Below are 18,835 nucleotides of genomic sequence, written 5' to 3'. Positions count from 1 at the left end.
ATTTTACTTAAGGCTCACACTTCTGGATCAAAGTTTTGGCACGCTGCTTTATTAATGATCTAGGATTTCAAATTCGGAAAATATACAGTATGCCTAAATTAATCTCTATTACATACTGTAGGTAAAACTCATATTATCGAACTACAAGATATTCAGTTTAAACTCAGACCACAATTTATTATGATTTTGTTTCCCCTATAGTCATGGAGAGGCGAAAACAGATGGGAAGTATGAACTCGCACAATGATCTGCTGTGCCTTTTGTGAAGCCTGTTACCATGTGACTCTCACAAGACATGCTGGAAGCAAGGGAAAGTGTTAAGTGTAACCAGGAGGACAGTGATGAATTGGCACACTAAAAAATCGAAAGCTTCAACGGTCAAGGGAGGCATATGGTCAACAACATTTTTCAATTTTGTCCAAATTCATTATAAGGTGTACTTAACCAATCTCAGTACTAATTGCTAAGGCTTTTTATCTTCATGTAGTATTAAGTTCATGTCAACAATGTTGTGTCGGTACTTTGCCCATAACAATTGTACCTAAAAATAACATTTTGTCAAGTCAGATATGTGGTTGCATCTCTCAGACTACAATGGCACAGTTGTGTTCTCGCAGTGCTTGTTAATGATTAAACATCACTTATTTGACAATATCAGCAGTTGTTTTTTAGCTATAGTTTATCTATAATTAATGTCATACGAAAAGTCAGTCTATACCTACTGTAGCTTGCACAGAACTGTCTAAAATACACCAACAGAAGAGCGATAAAACATAACAGGATAGTTCTTTATTTATATGCATCCTTGTCTCTCTGGACATCTCTTTGTGCAGTTAGATGGACTCATTTACAAATGCCCTGGCCAACAGTTATCCTCTACACCTTGTACTAGATTAAAGTGTAGGCTACCTACTTTACATGTTTGAATGACACAATTCTGGAGCACAAATGCCTGTGGGTTGGGGTATGATGCAAAGTGAAAGAAAAACATGGTGGCTACCATCTGCTACTTCTGATATCCCACATGTAGTAGCTAGTGATGGGCAAAATGTTTCACCAGGCATGGATTCGCGGCGAAATTCCGCATTTCGCCATTGGCGAATTGTTTCGCAAAACAGATGAAAAAATGCGCTGCAGAAAAATTCGCAGAGCGTCCAAAAGACAAAAGAATAGCCGCGCGACAAAAAAATAGCTGCGGGCAACAAAAGAATAGCCGTGGGCGACAAAAGAATAGCCTTGCGACAAAAAAATAGCCGCGGGTGACAATTTTTTTTGACGTGCAACATTTTTGCTGTTTCGTAAATTTTTCGCTGTTTCGCGAATTTTTTGAAAGATTCACAAATTTTTCGGCGAAGCGATACGGGACAGATTCGCTCATCACTAGTAGTAGCCCTAATATAGTCCACGGCTATACTTCATAATGATGCTGGTTTCATTTCTCAGGTGTCAGGCATATTGACAATTCACAAAAAGTAGAGTACAAGGTGCTGCATCTATAAAATGCAACAGGAGAGCATATTGCATTTTACTCTAACCACAAAATGACTTAAACTCTCACTCCTCTATTCATTTAAAAGGGGAACTGCCTGAAATGGCCTTCCATGACAAAGAATAAGTTACAAAGTTTGCTAATAGTCTAGTTACCCATAGCAACCAATCAAGTGATTAGCAGTCACCTGTTTGAAACAAAATATTGATTACTGAATTAAATGCTGATTGGTTACTATTGGTTATTAGACCAGATGAAAAAAAATGTCTACCTTTTATCACCAGACTACATACTAAAGTATAAAAGGAAGATATGGTCATGTGATAACCAATGAATATATATAGCCATGCAAAAGTGCAGCTCAAGACTATTTAAACCGCCCCTTCTGTGATATGGAAATCTACCCCAATGAAGTTATGGAATAGGGCGTGTTAGCTCAGCTTTCAGAAAACAGTATTCTGCAGTTTCAGGCAGCCTTTAGGCTTATTAGCTGTAAACTCTGAGCTCCTACAACTGCCTTTATTTTGCTTGCATGCAAAGTGATGCCTCAGGCAGCACACCCAGATCAGCAGACAACTTCAGCAGATAAAATTATCAGTATGGGTGCTCTACTAATCTGCTCAAGCTAGAGGCAATGGGTTGAATGCAATGAAATAAGCATGGCTTGATTTGCTTCAGTATGAGAGGTGGTAGAGCCAATGTTAGCTGCCATTGTCAAACTGCACAGTGTTGCATATTGATACCCAGGATGCTCATGGCCACAGCACATTACTTCAAGAGGGAGATTATTCACAACACAATAAGTGAGTTTTATTGAGAACTGTATATAAGTATATATCCCCAGCATTTCATTGGGGATATTAGGTGTACCTTCTGATCTCCCTCAGAACTGCCATTGCACTGAGCCAATATCTTACTAACTTAAAAATTCATCATGTTTATCGTGCATATGAAATTGCCAGTTGTTTCTCATGGGAAATATGAAGTATCAGTAGTGTAATCTCAAATCCCCATCAGAGTTTTTTCTCTAAATTATAGGGGCTGATTTACTAACCCACGAATCCGACCCGAATTGGAAAAGTTCCGACTTGAAAACGAACATTTTGCGACTTTTTCGTATGTTTTGCGATTTTTTCGGATTCTTTACGAATTTTTCGTCACCAATACGATTTTTGCGTAAAAACGCGAGTTTTTCGTATCCATTACGAAAGTTGCGTAAAAAGTTGCGCATTTTTCGTAGCGTTAAAACTTAACGCTACGAAAAATGCGCAACTTTTCGCGTAAGTTTTAACGCTACGAAAAATGCGCAACTTTTTACGCAACTTTCGTAATGGATACGAAAACTCGCGTTTTTACGCAAAAATCGTATTGGTAACGAAAAATTCGTAAAGAATCCGAAAAAATCGCAAAACATACGAAAAAATCGCAAAATACCGATCATTACGAAAAAAACGCAATCGGACTCCATTCGACCCGTTCGTGGGTAAGTAAATCAGCCCCATAGTGTTTCACTTTTAGGCATACTATCTTTATCAGCCTTATGCAAGCTGCCAGCTAACCACATGGGCGCCATTTTAACAAGTGGATCAGGGAGTTGTACAGGGAGTAGGTCTAACAGTTTTAATATGTGGATTAGGAGGTTGTACGGGGCAATTTGTATGTCTAAAAGTTTTAATAGGTGAATTAGGGGTTGTACTGGGATATTTTTGTGTCATGTAAAAGACCCATGGACAGCCACCATTTTCATAGCAACAAATATGCAATTTAACAACCATAAGAGAAAATACTAAAATTATGGCACCATCTAATGAAGCTGCTTTATAAAATAAGCTGAACTTTGTACAGTTGCTATGAAATTGCAGACAGGATTTTCTACAATAGAGCTATAGATGTCTATTGGAAGCTGGCACGTTGTCAGCACTGAAGCAAAGAAGTTCTGAGGTGTAAAGAGACATTTAAAGTAACCACTAGTCTCTGACTGGCGAGAAGAGGGAAAAAAAATCAATGACAGAATAATTCTGTTCCCTTTCTTTTCTCCATAAATTGTTTCTGCAGGTCGAAGCTGAAGGTTCCTACAGTATATGGAGTGCATCCCAGGTTGTGACACTCTCAGTCATTTCCTTACTGAATGTCTCTCTAACACCAATTGCTTTTAAATGTACTCATCAACAGACCTGAAAATAGTTCTCAGAAATCATCATCTGGTGTGTGAAGGGAAGAAGGGAGGGGGGGCAAGAGAAGGAACAGAAGCCATGGAGTTATTTGAATATCAGACTCTGCCACAGTCTGGGCTCTGCTGACAACTTCATTACCTCTGCATATAAAATGACTGCAGGGTAATGCAAATGGCTTGCCGGCACACTTGTGCATTTTGCATCCAAGCAGAGGGCATTCGGAGACATTGTTGTGCGCCAGACAGCTTTTGTCCAATTTAATAAGATATCTTCAAGCAATAGTCCGCCCACTCTGCATTTGTTATGGAGTCCAGCGACCTAGCCTTTCAGGATTTTTAAGGGGTTGATGTCTCCGCCTTGACCTCAGCTGTCATTCATAAGAAGTAAAAATGCAGAAGGAGGCTGCTGCCTATCAGCTGAGAATTTCTAATGAATGTTGGGGAAATTTCACATGGCTTGACAAGGTGATCTAATTAATATTATAGAAATGCCAACAGAATATCATTCTGCAGATTGGATTTATCACCTTGAAATGCTGTATTACTGATGGTAACAGAACGGGCATTACCCCTGACAATGATTAAATAAGACACAAGCATCAATATGTGTTACTCATTGGGGACTGGAATATTCTCACCATTACAGTAACCCTCTCACTTTGTCAAGGAACTTTAGATCGTCAAACTACTTGTGGGCCATAAAAAAGCATCATAACAATTGATAAATATATGAACTAGTAATGATGCCATTTAACAAAGGCACTTAATAAGAGCAGTTTCCACTTTTCCCTACACATTTCTTTTTCATTGCAATTAAGTCTGTGTGACATCTAAAGTCTACAACTACATTAGGAGTAGATCTTTAGTAATTACATAATATACATACAGATTGCAATCTATGAACTGTAGTGCATTATTGACAACTGGCCTCCAGAATTTTAATAGTTCAGGAAGGATACACTTTTTTAAAAGTAATGTACCTGTATAATAAAACTGCACACAAATATATGAATACAAATCTAAATAGCATGAACAATTACACTGAATTAAAACAATATATATATTTAAAAGTATAAGGAGGCCCCTGTAATGAACAGTAGTAGTAGGACCTTGTAAGGCAGCTGGAATTAACTTCTTTGCAAACATATGAACCCCTGTTGGTACAGGTATGGGATCCGTTATCCCAGGACCTATTATCCAGAAAGCTTCATAGGCCATCTCCCATAGACTCCAAAATTTTAAAATATATTTCCTTTTTCTCTGTAATAATAAAACAGTACCTTGTAACAGATCCCACCTGAGATCCCACCTGAGATATAATTACCTAAGAAAACTGGAAAACTTATTGACTCAAATATAAGCCTAGCGTTGGAAATGCAGCCGCTACTGCTAAGTTTCAATAATCAAATAAATAATAAAAGGACACTCAGCGTGACCCCCTGTGAACTCTTCATAAATATATAATGCTGGCAGCTGCAGATTAGGGAAAGGTGGCCTAAAATAATGACCCTTTTCTATAAAAATTGGAGCGGCCTGGGGTATTTGGCAGGACAGCCTAAGCCCATGTAAAGAACATCAGGGAGAAGAAGAAAATATTGGTGCTGTGCCCCCCAGCAATGTACCTCGATGCCTCTCGAAGTAACCCCCTTTTTCACCTGTAACACGCACAATATGACATCGAGGCAGTCCATTGTCGCAGTGGCAGAACTCGGTCCATTTGCCTTAGCTTAGCATTAGTAAACACAAATACACTGCTTACAATGCCCTACCCCCCCACAAGTCTTTAATGAACAAATAAAACTGTGGTCAATACCCTGCAAAACCCCACTAAGAACCATTTAACAAGTTGAGAATGTACCACTGACAACCATGCTTTGTAGACATTAAATCAGTCAGTTTTTCTTTCAGACATACAGGCTTGTCATTGCCAGAATAAGAGCCCATTTTAAATATTGTAAATACCACAAGTTATTGATCCTCCCAGACGAGTGCCACAAACAGAGCTCCACACACAGAGCTGCAGGTAGAGACGTTCACGTGTGCCCTGGTCCGCTCGTGCAGGCAGACATCCCCCATGATCTTTCCGGACAAGCGCGCCACACACAGAGCGCCTGTTAGAGAGGTGCGCGGGCGCCGTGCATTTCCTTTTTGGAAAGACCCCTTATCTGGAATACCCCAAGTCCTGAGCATTCTGGATAACAGGTCCCATACCTGTACTAGTTTTCACTGACACCCTTTTGGGACCCCAAAACTTTCTGAGGCAGAGACCAGCAAGGGAGTCTGAACACTTCAGAGATTAATTCAATAAAACAAAGTATTGGCAAGTAGGATGAGACATAATCATTAACCGGAACTGGGAAATGCCAAGGTAGGTGACAAGTATTATAGTCAATATCAGGCAAAAATCAAGAACCAGGGAATCAAAGGACAACAGAAGGCTTAGGCAGTATCAGTAAACTGAAACCAACTTGCAATGAAAACAGAAAGGAAGTGAATGACATCTAAAAATGTATAAAAAATATCCTGAAACAGTGTGGCATGTCATGGTACACCCCGCCACATAGTGATGTTGGACACACGGTGGACACACATGCTCAGAGAGGGGCGGAGACCAAAAGGTAAGGGAGTATGCTCGTCTCCTGGCCATTTTTGCAGCCCTAATATAATATCTTTAAATCTAATTTCTGGTTATTTATTCTGATTTGATCCCCACATTGTATAAAATGACAGATTTAGACATAAAATAATACCATTACAATTGCACTGTATTACAGATTGGTTTCAGTGCCACCAAACATAAAATCTGTGGAGCCCCATATTGTCGGTGCTGTAGACTCTAATGACCTTCTCTACAGAGTGCAGGGTGCAAAATGAAAAGAAAAAACTTCCATTTTGTATGCACATTTGTTAACTGTCCCACAATTTGTACCATAAATGCAGGTCTTTGCACTGCAGAACGGACCCACTTTTTTCCCATTAATATGGTATTGTTGGTGACATTGCTAGTATGCAGCAGTGCTGTATTTATAAAGGGCAAGCTGGGGTTTGCACATAGGTTCAGGTGTCAATCAATCTGCCCCCTTGAGCGCCATACAGGCAGTAAGGCTGTAGTACTGCTCTCTGCACCTTAAGCTCCATTTGTAATCCAGCATGAGGGGGACGTATGCAGCTATGTCATGGATGTGCATGTTGAATAAGCACAAAGGGCTGTGATTTTGTATGCCTTATAGCTCGAGCACTTGCATCCAGGGCAATTATAAATTACTCCTACATGTGTGGTCAGTGCTTCAAATCCTAAAGGTGGCCACACACGTGGCGATTTTATTTCAGGCGGTTCAAGAACCTACTAGGAATGACTCTATTTTGGACCTGGTGATATCTAATAATAATGAACTCATCTCTAACATTTGTGTGGGTGAGCATCTGGGGAACAGTGATCACAACATGGTCTCCTTTGAGATAATGCTGCAGAGACAGCGCTATAAGGGAGTAACTAAAACGCTCAATTTTAGACGTGCAGACTTTGCCAGTATAAGGGCATTTCTGCAATGTGTCAACTGGGAAAGGCTTTTCATGGGGTTAGACACAGAAGGAAAATGGAATATCTTTAAAACATTGCTTTGCAGGTATACGCAACAGTATATCCCCCTTGTAAGCAAGGAGAGGCATCGCAAAGCAAAACCCTTATGGCTGAATAAAGGTGTTAGTCTTGAGGTTGGTAAGAAAAGACGTGCTTTTAGGGCATTCAAGTTAGCTGGGACAGCAGAAACTTTCATCAAGGTACAAGGAGGCAAATAAAGCATGCAAAAAAGCTATCAAGCAAGCTAAAATAGAAATGGAAAGGGATATTGCAGCTAGGAGTAAAAAGAATCCAAAATTATTTTTTAATTATGTGAATAGTAAAAAAATGAAGCAAGAAGGGGTGGGAACCTTATTATCACGGGGGGGTAAGTTGGTTGATGAGAACGGGGAAAAAGCTGAAATTTTGAACTCTTATTTTTCATCTGTCTATACATCTGAGGAGCCACCTAATGAAGGCTTCCCTTTAAATATGCCCAGTTCTAGTAATTTAGCTACTGACACATGGGTCACTCGGGAGGAAATTCAAAAGAGACTTGAACATGTAAAGGTAAACAAAGGTCCAGGACTGGATGGGATTCATCCCATGGTATTAAATGAGCTGAGCGCTGTGATTGCCAAACCCCTTCACTTAATTTTTCAGGATTCATTGAGGTCTGGCATGGTGCCGAGAGACTGGCGAATTGCTAATGTGGTGCCGTTATTTAAAAAGGGATCTCGTTCTCAGCCTGAAAACTATAGGCCTGTTAGTCTGACATCAGTAGTAGGAAAAATTTTGGAAGGGGTAATAAGGGATAGGATAGTTGAATACATTGCAGTTCACAATACTATTAGTTTGTGCCAGCATGGTTTTATGCGTAACAGATCTTGCCAGACTAATTTAGTCGCCTTTTATGAGGAGGTGAGTAGGAACCTCGATGCTGGAATGGCAGTTGATGTCATCTACTTGGACTTTGCTAAAGCGTTTGATACAGTACCTCACAGAAGGTTAATGATCAAATTAAGGAATATTGGCCTAGAACATAATATTTGTAATTGGATAGAGAACTGGCTGAAGGATAGATTACAAAGAGTGGTGGTAAATGGAACATTTTCTAATTGGGCCAGTGTGGTTAGTGGAGTACCGCAGGGGTCAGTCCTTGGTCCTTTGCTTTTTAACTTGTTTATTAATGACCTGGAGGAGGGCATAGAGAGTACTGTTTCTATTTTTGCTGATGACACAAAATTGTGCAAAACTATAAGTTCCATGCAGGATGCTGCCGCTTTGCAGAGCGATTTGGCAAAATTGGAAAACTGGGCAGCAAACTGGAAAATGAGGTTCAATGTTGATAAGTGCAAAGTTATGCATTTTGGTAGAAATAATATAAACGCGAACTATCTACTGAATGGTAGTGTGTTGGGGGTTTCCTTAATGGAGAAGGATCTAGGGGTTTTTGTTGATAACAAATTGTCAATTCCAGGCAGTGTCATTCTGTGGCTACTAAAGCAAATAAAGTGCTGTCTTGTATAAAAAAGGGCATTGACTCAAGGGATGAGAACATAATTTTGCCCCTTTATAGGTCCCTGGTAAGGCCTCACCTTGAGTATGCAGTGCAGTTTTGGGCTCCAGTCCTTAAGAAGGATATTAATGAGCTGGAGAGAGTGTAGAGACGTGCAACTAAACTGGTAAAGGGGATGGAAGATTTAAACTATGAGGTGCGACTGTCGAGGTTGAGGTTGTTTTCTCTGGAAAAGAGGCGCTTGCGAGGGGACATGATTACTCTGTACAAGTACATTAGAGGGGATTATAGGCAGATGGGGGATGTTCTTTTTTCCCATAAAAACAATCAACGCACCAGAGGTCACCCCTTTAGATTAGAGGAACGGAACTTCCATTTGAAGCAGCGTAGGTGGTTTTTCACGGTGAGGGCAGTGAGGTTGTGGAATGCCCTTCCTAGTGATGTGGTAATGGCAGACTCTGTTAATGCCTTTAAGAGGGGCCTTGATGAGTTATTGAACAATCAGAATATCCAAGGCTATTGTGATACTAATATCTACAGTTAGTACTAGTGGTTGTATTTATAGTTTATGTATGTGAGTGTATAGATTGGTAGGTGTGGGTTAGGTGTGCTGGGTTTACTTGGATGGGTTGAACTTGATGGACACTGGTCTTTTTTCAACCCTATGTAACTATGTAACTATGATTTGCTATCTTTCGTGCGACCATTGGTCGCAAAAAAGATCGTTAAATCCGCCACTAACCTTCAGGGCTGAAACGGTAGATAAGGAGGTAGAAACAATAGGATTTCTACCTCCTTCTGCCGATTCAGCCCTGAAGGCAGATTTTGGTTAAGTGCCTTCTATGGCGCCCAATCAAAATCTTTTAACCCGCCCGATCGGCAAGTCGACCGATATCAGCAGCCTCCTGCGATATCGGTCGACTCGCCGACTTGCCATACACAGCACAGCACACACTGTATTAATGCCCAGTGAGGAGCACAACTGGTTATATCAACACGTTGTCTTTGTAAAATAAAGCACAGCCCTTATTTTGCTGCCCTATTTTTAGTCTGATTTCCACTTAGTTGCACCCTCATCAGCATAGTTTCATCTCAAACACTTTCTTACATTACATTTCATCTCATTTGGCAGATGGTTCCTTAGACATAGCTGTCAGATATGCAATATGTCTGCTCTAGAGAATCCCATTGCTAGTTAACACCTTTTTAAAAGAGAATGAATGTAGCTCTGGCCTTTAGTGGAACATTTGCAGTGAAATGATAGCAGCCCAGTGTTGTCTCAGTGCTCTGCTGCCGGAGATTTAAATACTTCCCCACTATTTCCAGCAGGGGAGGCAGATAAGTGCTGATGAGAAAATATATATATATTATAGAACCTAAGCTGCTGCTGCATAGGCAAGTAGTTAAAGCAAATAAAGCTAAAACCCCTGTCTCCTACTTAGTTTTGCAACACTTTCAATAAATAAAAAACAGAATCAGGGAATATTATTTTTTGTTTCATAAGTTTTATTCTCTAATAATAGAACCAAAATCCAATCAAAGTAAATATTTATACAAATTATGAAACTGGTATATAATACAGCAAATCTTATACCTGTGGACTAAAGACTTTTTTTATGGTGCAGTGATGGGAAGCACGTGTTTATACCTGACACTTCTAGCCTTGTGTCATTTTCCCAAAGTTTTGGGAAGATAAAAGGATTTTTCTGTGGGACCTACTAACTTCTAGTTACATTACTGTTTCTGATTACATACACCCTGGCAAGCAAGGGTATTATTATTATTATTAACATTTATTTATAAAGCGCCGCAGCGCTGGGTATGGCATAGATATTTTCTTATGAAGAAAAGGTTGCTATGGATATGTTTATTTAGGGCAATTAACCTGTACTAAAACCTCAGACACTTAAACCAGTGCTGTTCAACTTTTTCCACGTAGTGGGATAGTCTGCTTCATTATTTGTACTTTAACAGAAATAAATCAATGATGTCATACAAATAACACAGTTAAAATAATTGGAGAGGGCATGGGTCATAAAAATCTCGTTGGGGCTATAATTGAACAGGTCTAATATTACCCATTTCTAAGGACACATAGCATATGGCCCCAGTTTTCTCCATTACTGAATTTGCATTCAGTATCCCCTGACAAAATATTTTAACCCTGGTTCCCTTGATATATTATTGGAAGTCTCTTCTGGGATTGGTGTAGGAGCTGATGTTGTAGAACAATGCTGTACAACTGGCAGCCTGCGACCCCTCTCTGTGTGGCCCCCCACCTGTCTGGCTGCTATGACTGCTTACCTTTATGTGAGCCTCAAATGGTATCAGTATTGAGATTAACTTGCCCCCTGCATTATTCAAACCTCAGATTCAGGTTGTTCACACCTTTTAATCCCTGCATTATCCACCCCCTGTATTGTTCACAACTCAGGCTCAGATTGTAAGAACCCACATTGTTTACCTGTTCAGACCTCAGTGTATGGCATACACAGGCAACATAGGGCAGGCAGTGTATGGCATACACAGGCAACATAGGGCAGGCAGAGTATTGCCTGTGTGTGCCATACTCTGCCTGCACTATGCTGCCTATGTGTGCCATACTCTGCCTGCCCTATACTGCCTGTGTGTGCCATACTCTGTCTGCCCTATGCTGCCTGTGTGTGCGCCACACCCTGCCTGCCCTACCCTGCCTGTGTGTGCCATACTCTGCCCACCTTACCCTGCCTGTGTGTGCCAAACTCTGCCTGCCCTATGCTGCCTGTGTGTACCATACTCTGCCTGCCCTATGCTGCCTGTGGGAGGTGAACCTGGCAGAGGTTTGTACTTGGAGTTTGTTATCAGTTGAGTTAAGGTGTGTAATTATGTGCTGGTTGCCGCGCTATCAACAGGGGAGGCATATAGATTTAATGTCTTAATATGACCTACTATAATTTTTGCACATATGAATGATGGTTGATATCCCTTCAGTGAGCACCAACCATTTTGTTTTTTGCAGCACTACCACCATTAATGTGGGTATGGTTTTAAAAGCTCTTGTGATAACGTGGGTGTGGTTTGAAGTGGGTGCAGTTTAAAAGGGGGGAGTGGTCAAAACTGGCTTCTATTAGCAGCCCTCTGCCATGTAGGCCAGAAAAATTCCAGCCGTTTGTAACACAGAAGATGGACTGCACTGTTGTAGAAGAATAGAGTTGAAGAATAGGTAATATGTTAATGTATCTCATTCTAATCTATCAGTTTGTCTGCTTTATCCCTTAAGCAATACTTAAAGGTATATTGTGGCATAACTTGGCCAATCTGGACCCCCCGCGCATGAAACTGCAAGTGACCTTATATTTCTCTAAAAATTGCTGGTCACCCATGATTCCATGTGTGTTATAGATAGCACATGCAATCACAGATCTCCCGCAACAACCCCTTGCAGGCCCCCTGTCAAAAGGAAGCAGATCCGGGGCCCTCCGCCACCATGGGGTCTACTTCCTCTATAGTTATGCCACTGGTAGTTTATCTTTAAATTAACTGAGACAATCTGCAGTTAGTTTTAATTTTTGGATATAAGGGAGGTAGCTGGATGCTAGAGTCCAATTTAGCCAGGAAACTAGGCAATGGTTTAAATGAGAGATTGGAAGATGAATCAGAGAGGCCTGACTAGAAAGTTAAGTAAAACAACAATTGACTAGAGCAATAGTTTTTTAGATGCCGGAGTCAGTGACCCCCATTTAAAAACAGAAAAGGAAGTAGAAATGATGGCAAGGAATGATGTTGCTAGGAATAGGCCATTCTATAACATGCTAAAAGTTAAGCTAAAGGTGAACCATCCCTTTAAGCAATATTCTAACTCTTTGAGCCTTGGCCAAATACATTAGGACACTATCCCCCATATGTAATAAAAGTTTGCCCAGGAACATTAACCTATTAAAACGGTATGTTTTCATACATTTTGAAGGACAGATTACAGTGATAGGTATATGAAGCATTTCTGTATTGTGTGGGACTTGGACGATTCGGACGACAGAGTTCCTTTCCGTCTTCTATAGACAACAATAAAATCTATATCTACCGAACTACAAATAGAAGGAATCAATCTACCAGAGTGATTAATTTAGAATATATGTCATTTTATAAATATATCTGCTACTTGTAGCTGGCTAGAAATTGGTTTCTATTATGCCACCAAAGGAAACACTCATAAACATATTATGGACACAGTATACCAAGAGGCCACCAATCTTCCTGTGTGCTAAAACCCTTTATTGATGAATGTCTGAACTTGTCTCTAACCTCGCACCAGCATATTGTACTGCGTTATTGTACAGTCCAGTGCATAATGTGAGTGCATAATTCTGAAGCAAAGTATTGATTGCCTAGTTTCTTAGTGTGAGGACCATAGCAGAACTTTGATTCCCACAAAGAAATACTGCAATGAAGTGTATCTTTCCAGCATCAGTTTTCATGTATTTAGCTGGAAATATTTTTTTGTATTTTAATGTTTTCAAGTTACTTTAAAAGATTTGGTATTTTTCTGTATGGGCTGATATGTAACACGTAAGTTTGAACAACTATTTATTATTTTATTTTTTTATTTTACTAAACAAAACAGTGATATATGACATCATATATACCAGCCAAAGCTGGTGACATAAGCAAACTGGTGGAGTGAAAGTGACAAAGGCAGTGACATCACAAGCAGGGTGGGGCTTGTGATGTCACTGCCTTTGTCACTATCACTCCACCAGTTTGCTTATGTCACCACCCACCACCTGCCTGGATTGCCTGTAAATGAAAGCTGGCAACTCTATACACACACAACTATGGACCTGTGTAGAACTAAATCATGGGACCAACAGAGATGTTGGTTGGGAGCCTCGAGTGAGTAAAGAAGTATATATATATGTGTGTGGTACATTGTCAGTAAATTGCTGTAGATTTTATTGCTCTTCCATATTTAGAGTTATGGTATTTTACTATAATCCTCATTTATACATACACTCAGGTAAAAGACTTAGGACCTACCTACTGCCCAGGAAAAAACCCTCAAAGCTCAGATATAAACTGTGAAATTTGCTTTAGAAATCAGCATTTTGTTTATATTATTTTTATTTATTATATTATGTGTTTTGCAGTGTACTTATTTATCTAATGACTAGAGTCCAGAACAGAGTTTCTTAGATCATATGGCAGAACCCATAGTACCGGGCGGGTGGGCATGTCTGAAGGCCAATAAAAGTACCATAAAAGGCATTTGCCTGAATCCACAGACTGCCAAATCTGGGTCTGGGTACCAGCAATTGGTGATTCTCACTTGAGATCACACACTGTAAGTCTCATCTGGCAAGTGCAGATGCTTCTCTCAAAAGAAACAATTGAGGGTGACTTTTCCCCCAAATGTTTGTTCTACAAAAAATGTGGTGGGCAAAATATCCAGAATCTCTCTTGCCCTAAAGCCATTCTATGTACTGTAAACCAGCGAGTGGTTTTCCTAGGGTCGGAGGTGGGATTATTCACTTAGATATTATGCACAGAAGATCCATAATTACCCAGGTTGCAGATAGCAAGAAGTTTCTTTCATGTATATGGGAACATTAGCACTCAATGCAATTTCAGCATATTGCACATTATCACTATCCTTTCATATAACACAATAAGGCTTTTTTCTTTTCCATTATCCTTTAACTCAAAGCTGTGCAGTTGATTACAAAAGGAAGCAGTTTGACTCCAGCACTAGGTCTTCCTCACTAATCCTCACTGTCATGGAAATTCTAGCTGCTACAATGAATAAGAGGTTCAATCCATATTTGCCAGGTCTAATATGAAATCTGTCAGAGCCCAAATTAATGAGTTCCAAATTCCTTGCATCACGATAACAGGTTAAGACTGGTCAATTAATTACATAAATCTTTCCCAATCCATTGTGCATTTCCAGACGAGATTGTGTCTTACATTACTTCATGACACGAGGCCTTTCGCTTGCTGTTGTTCCAGGGAAAGGCCCCATTTAAGCGCAGGCTGCCTGCCACGGAAAATGGTAAATGTCAGATGTTAAATTTGCACTTTTCTTTAATTGCTTTTGGGGAATAAGAATCAAATTAGGGTTCTCGGAGATTTCAACCTGGTCCTTTGTTACTAAAGAATTTAGGGAAGGAGCGATAAATTAAAAGGAGCATCTGAGATACAGATAAACACATTTCATATCATTTTCCAGGGTTTCAATTAACTTGAGGTGTTACCTATAGTTCTTTCTTTCCATTTCCTGGGTTGGCCCAGGGGCCTTGCAGAACTAGGCCCTTGGGTTAGATTTCAGCCAGGATAATGGGGTCTCCCTGTCTCCATGTGGATTTTTGGTCATTGTGTAAATTGCATGTCCTGCTGGTTTCTGACTGAATGAGATTCTGTGGTAGGGAAATATGGCTGTGAGTGCCACTGGGTTAGGAACTGATGTACATAATGGAATATTCCTTCTATTATTATCCATTATTAATGCACTGTAAGATTATGACTGCACCTAATAATTTTAATTTAATTACATCTTGTGCATTTCTAAGGCAGAGTGGATAAAAAGTATATTTCTGTTGACAGAAAAATGTATTTTCAGAAACATGCAAATATCTTGCTGCTTTCTGACAATAGCCATTGGGTTAGAGTTGCTTGTATAGTAGCACCTTAGAGGGATGGAAGTAAGAACGACAGCTGATCAGAAGATAGCGTCCCTGACCTGGCAATTTCCTTGCTGTGTTTTGAACTTTTACTGCAGGAAAGTACAATATAAATATAGAAAAAGTGAAAAGATACCTAATGTACCGACATAACGTTTCATACTGATAATCATATTTTACTTATGTGGTTTAAAAATGTAATATTTCTTTTAAAAATGTCCCCTAAATGATGAGTTTGCATTTTAACCCATTTTGACATTTCTCCTGTTGGAACCTAATCAGACAGTACTATAATGATCAGTTTCTTTATCTACTCCTTATTTTTATATAGCACCAAAATGGTTTAGGTACTTTTTTTTTTTTTTTTTTAGAACGGTTTCTGACATTACAAATCAGTGTAGAATAATTCTTGTGCTGGATTTTCTGTGCCTCTGAAAATATAGATTCTGAAATTACCTGGATAAAGCAATTTTTTTTTCACTTATAATGTTACATGATTCACACTAGTCCCCACTACAATCATATTTTCTAATCACAAACACACAGATAAACACACTAGAGACAGCCTCATCTGAAGCAATTGAACCTGTTAGTACAGGAGAACTTTGAGAAATTGGGAACTCCACCCTGCACCATACTACACACTTCGAACCCATAGAGAATGGAGCGCAAAGACCTACACTTATCTCATGAATATGTCACTGCCTGTGTTTAGCAGAACTGTATTTATGAGTGGGGCGAATGTGGGTGTTTTGCCTTGGACGCCCCCGATTGTGTCATTCAGACATACAAGCTGGGAGCACCAATGGGCACAAGGTGCTACAGAGCTCTGTACTTGGCAGGTGTTAAGTACAGGGCTATCTATGCGCACCTTAGTGCTTTGGGCCAATGGAAAATAGGGTCTTCAGTTCCAAAAGGTGAAAATTTTTACACCCCTAATCAAGCAAAACAGGCGGCAAACCCAATGAGCCGAATTCCAATCACTGGTTCTAGTGCAATGGGGGGAATTATTGTGCCTTTATAGGAGCACCAGATGCAAGTTGTTCAGCAAAATTGCAAAGGGTTAAGTTCTGGACATTGTGCCATTTGCTGACGCATGTCAATCAGGACCTGGCAGCATCACAAGACCTGCTGTTGTGTACAGTTCTATTCCATTCCCCATCCTGCTGCAGCAATTTCAAAGGCATTGTCTCTCAAGCCCACCCTCATTCTCCTTTGTTGCCATGGGCTGCAGCAGTTGCTATGGACTAATGAATAGAGGCCAGCAGTGGCTGCATCTGCTGCTCATCAATCGCTGGCTCCGTCTGCTTGTCCTGCGCACTGATGGCTAAAGGGAGAAACATAGGGGCGCCTGCGTGGAGAGGGGGAGGACAAGAGCATGTTGCAGGCTGTTCCAGGAGAAGCAACGATGAGCCGATACCGTGCCATGCCCAGGTAGGGAGAAACTCTGCACTGTACAAACTAGGTAGGCTCCACATTACTTTAACTGTTCAGTTCAGTACAGGAAAAATGGGAATATTCAATAACACAGGAGCAGTTAAAGGGGAACTTTGAAAAAGTGTGCTACTATAGTAAATGAACAAAAAGGTCAGGTGCTCCCTAGATGGCTTGCAGCTCCCTCAGCAGAGAGCAACTAGTTACACTAGGGGAAATACATTGCACATATACACTAGCTGCATAGGTTTTGTACAACATTACAGGTAACCATGCATAGTATCTGACACAGATTATTATAATATGTATTTATGTTTCATCTACAGTCACTTTTAGGGAGCCATTATTCCAGCCACACAGTTAGAAAATAATAAAACATCCAGATGTTAATAAATTGCACACAAGTCTAGAGGGTACGTAACAAAAAGCAGGTGGGCTCATAAGTATGACTTGCAATAAAATATAATGCTGGTCTCCCTTAAAGGGACCTCATCACAGGACAATAAAGCATCCTATATGCAATTACCTGTAACATTCGGTTTAATAGAAAAATTTCCAGCAGCTTGTTTTTTTCAGAAATTATTTGCTTAGTCTGAATTTTTTTTAAAAAAGTTACACAGAATAACACAATATAGAGGCCTGGGGTTTATATATGCAACTGCGAAAAGCAATCTGCAAATATAGTTTAAAAAAAATAAAAAACAAAAGACTGACACACTTCCCAAATTTTCTTATTTTGTTCCGGTCTGTAAACATCAGAGTTGTAGTAAAGCTGGAGTTGTTATACTGGACAGTGGTGATGTAACGTGTTACTCACACCATTTTGGCTTATGATACACATTGTATGGGGAGGTGTGGAATTTTACATTTGTTTCATGCTGCTGCTGATGTAGGTTAACCCTTCTTTGCACCCAAGAAAGCACTGCTTATTTTACAGGTATGGAATCTGTTTTCTGAATACCCATTATCCAGAAAGCTTTGAATTAGGTGAAGGCTAATCTTTATCTGAATCTCCTAAAGGCTCCATTTTATTCAAATGATAATACTTTTTAAAAATGATTTCCCTTTTTCTCTGTAATATTTTTTAACCTTTTACTGGATTCCAACTAAGATATAAAGAATCCTTACTAGAGGCAAAACAAGCCTATTGGATTTTTTCAAAAGATTTTTTTTAGCAGACTTAAGGTATTGAGATCAAAATGACAAGAAGATCTCTTATCAGAAAACCCCAGAAACCAAATATTTTGATAAATAGGCCACATAGCTAGTAGTGGTTTGGTAAGGTTATGTATGTGCATTTAGCATGATTTCACACTTTCAGTACCAATGCTTCCTTGGACACAAGGTATTTCCTTTTAGTTAAGCTAAGCATTCACAAAAGTGCACTTAGATATTTCATCCAATTAACTCTATAAAATACACACTTGATTTTGCAACAAATTCATTCAAGTTATATGAAATCACCACAAACATGTCCCTAGTAAAAGGTTTAAAGTTAAATATTACATCACTATAATAATAAAAAAAGAAAAAATACAAATTATGCTTTTTTTGCAAAGGTATACAGGTATGGGATCGGTTATCCATAGACCCATTATCCAGAAAGCTCCAAATCACAGGAAGGCCATCTCCCGTAGACTATTTTAATCAAATAGTTCCAATTTTTAAAAATGGTTTACTAGAAGCCAACTCATATACAATTAATCCTCATCGGAGGCAAAAATTGGGTTTAATTAAATGTTTACATTATTTTTAATCGGCAAGGTATGGAGATCCATCATACATTAAAAAAAAACCTTATCCAGAAAACCCCAGGACCCAAGCATTCTGGATAAAACGCATATTTAAATTTTTACATTCTATTTGTTGTAAGTTTGTTGCAAAGTTTAAGTTCCCACTCCCAATTTTACAGATATTGATAACAGCCATGCTAAAGCATCAGTAAAATGGTATAAACATATTTAATATGCCTGTGACTGGATATTTTTGTGCTTGTGTTCTAGAGGAA

The sequence above is a fragment of the Xenopus tropicalis genome, chromosome 6 (genome assembly GCF_000004195.4).
Source record: "Xenopus tropicalis strain Nigerian chromosome 6, UCB_Xtro_10.0, whole genome shotgun sequence".
NCBI lineage: Eukaryota > Metazoa > Chordata > Amphibia > Anura > Pipidae > Xenopus > Xenopus tropicalis.
Note: the sequence above shows the minus strand (reverse complement) of the source record.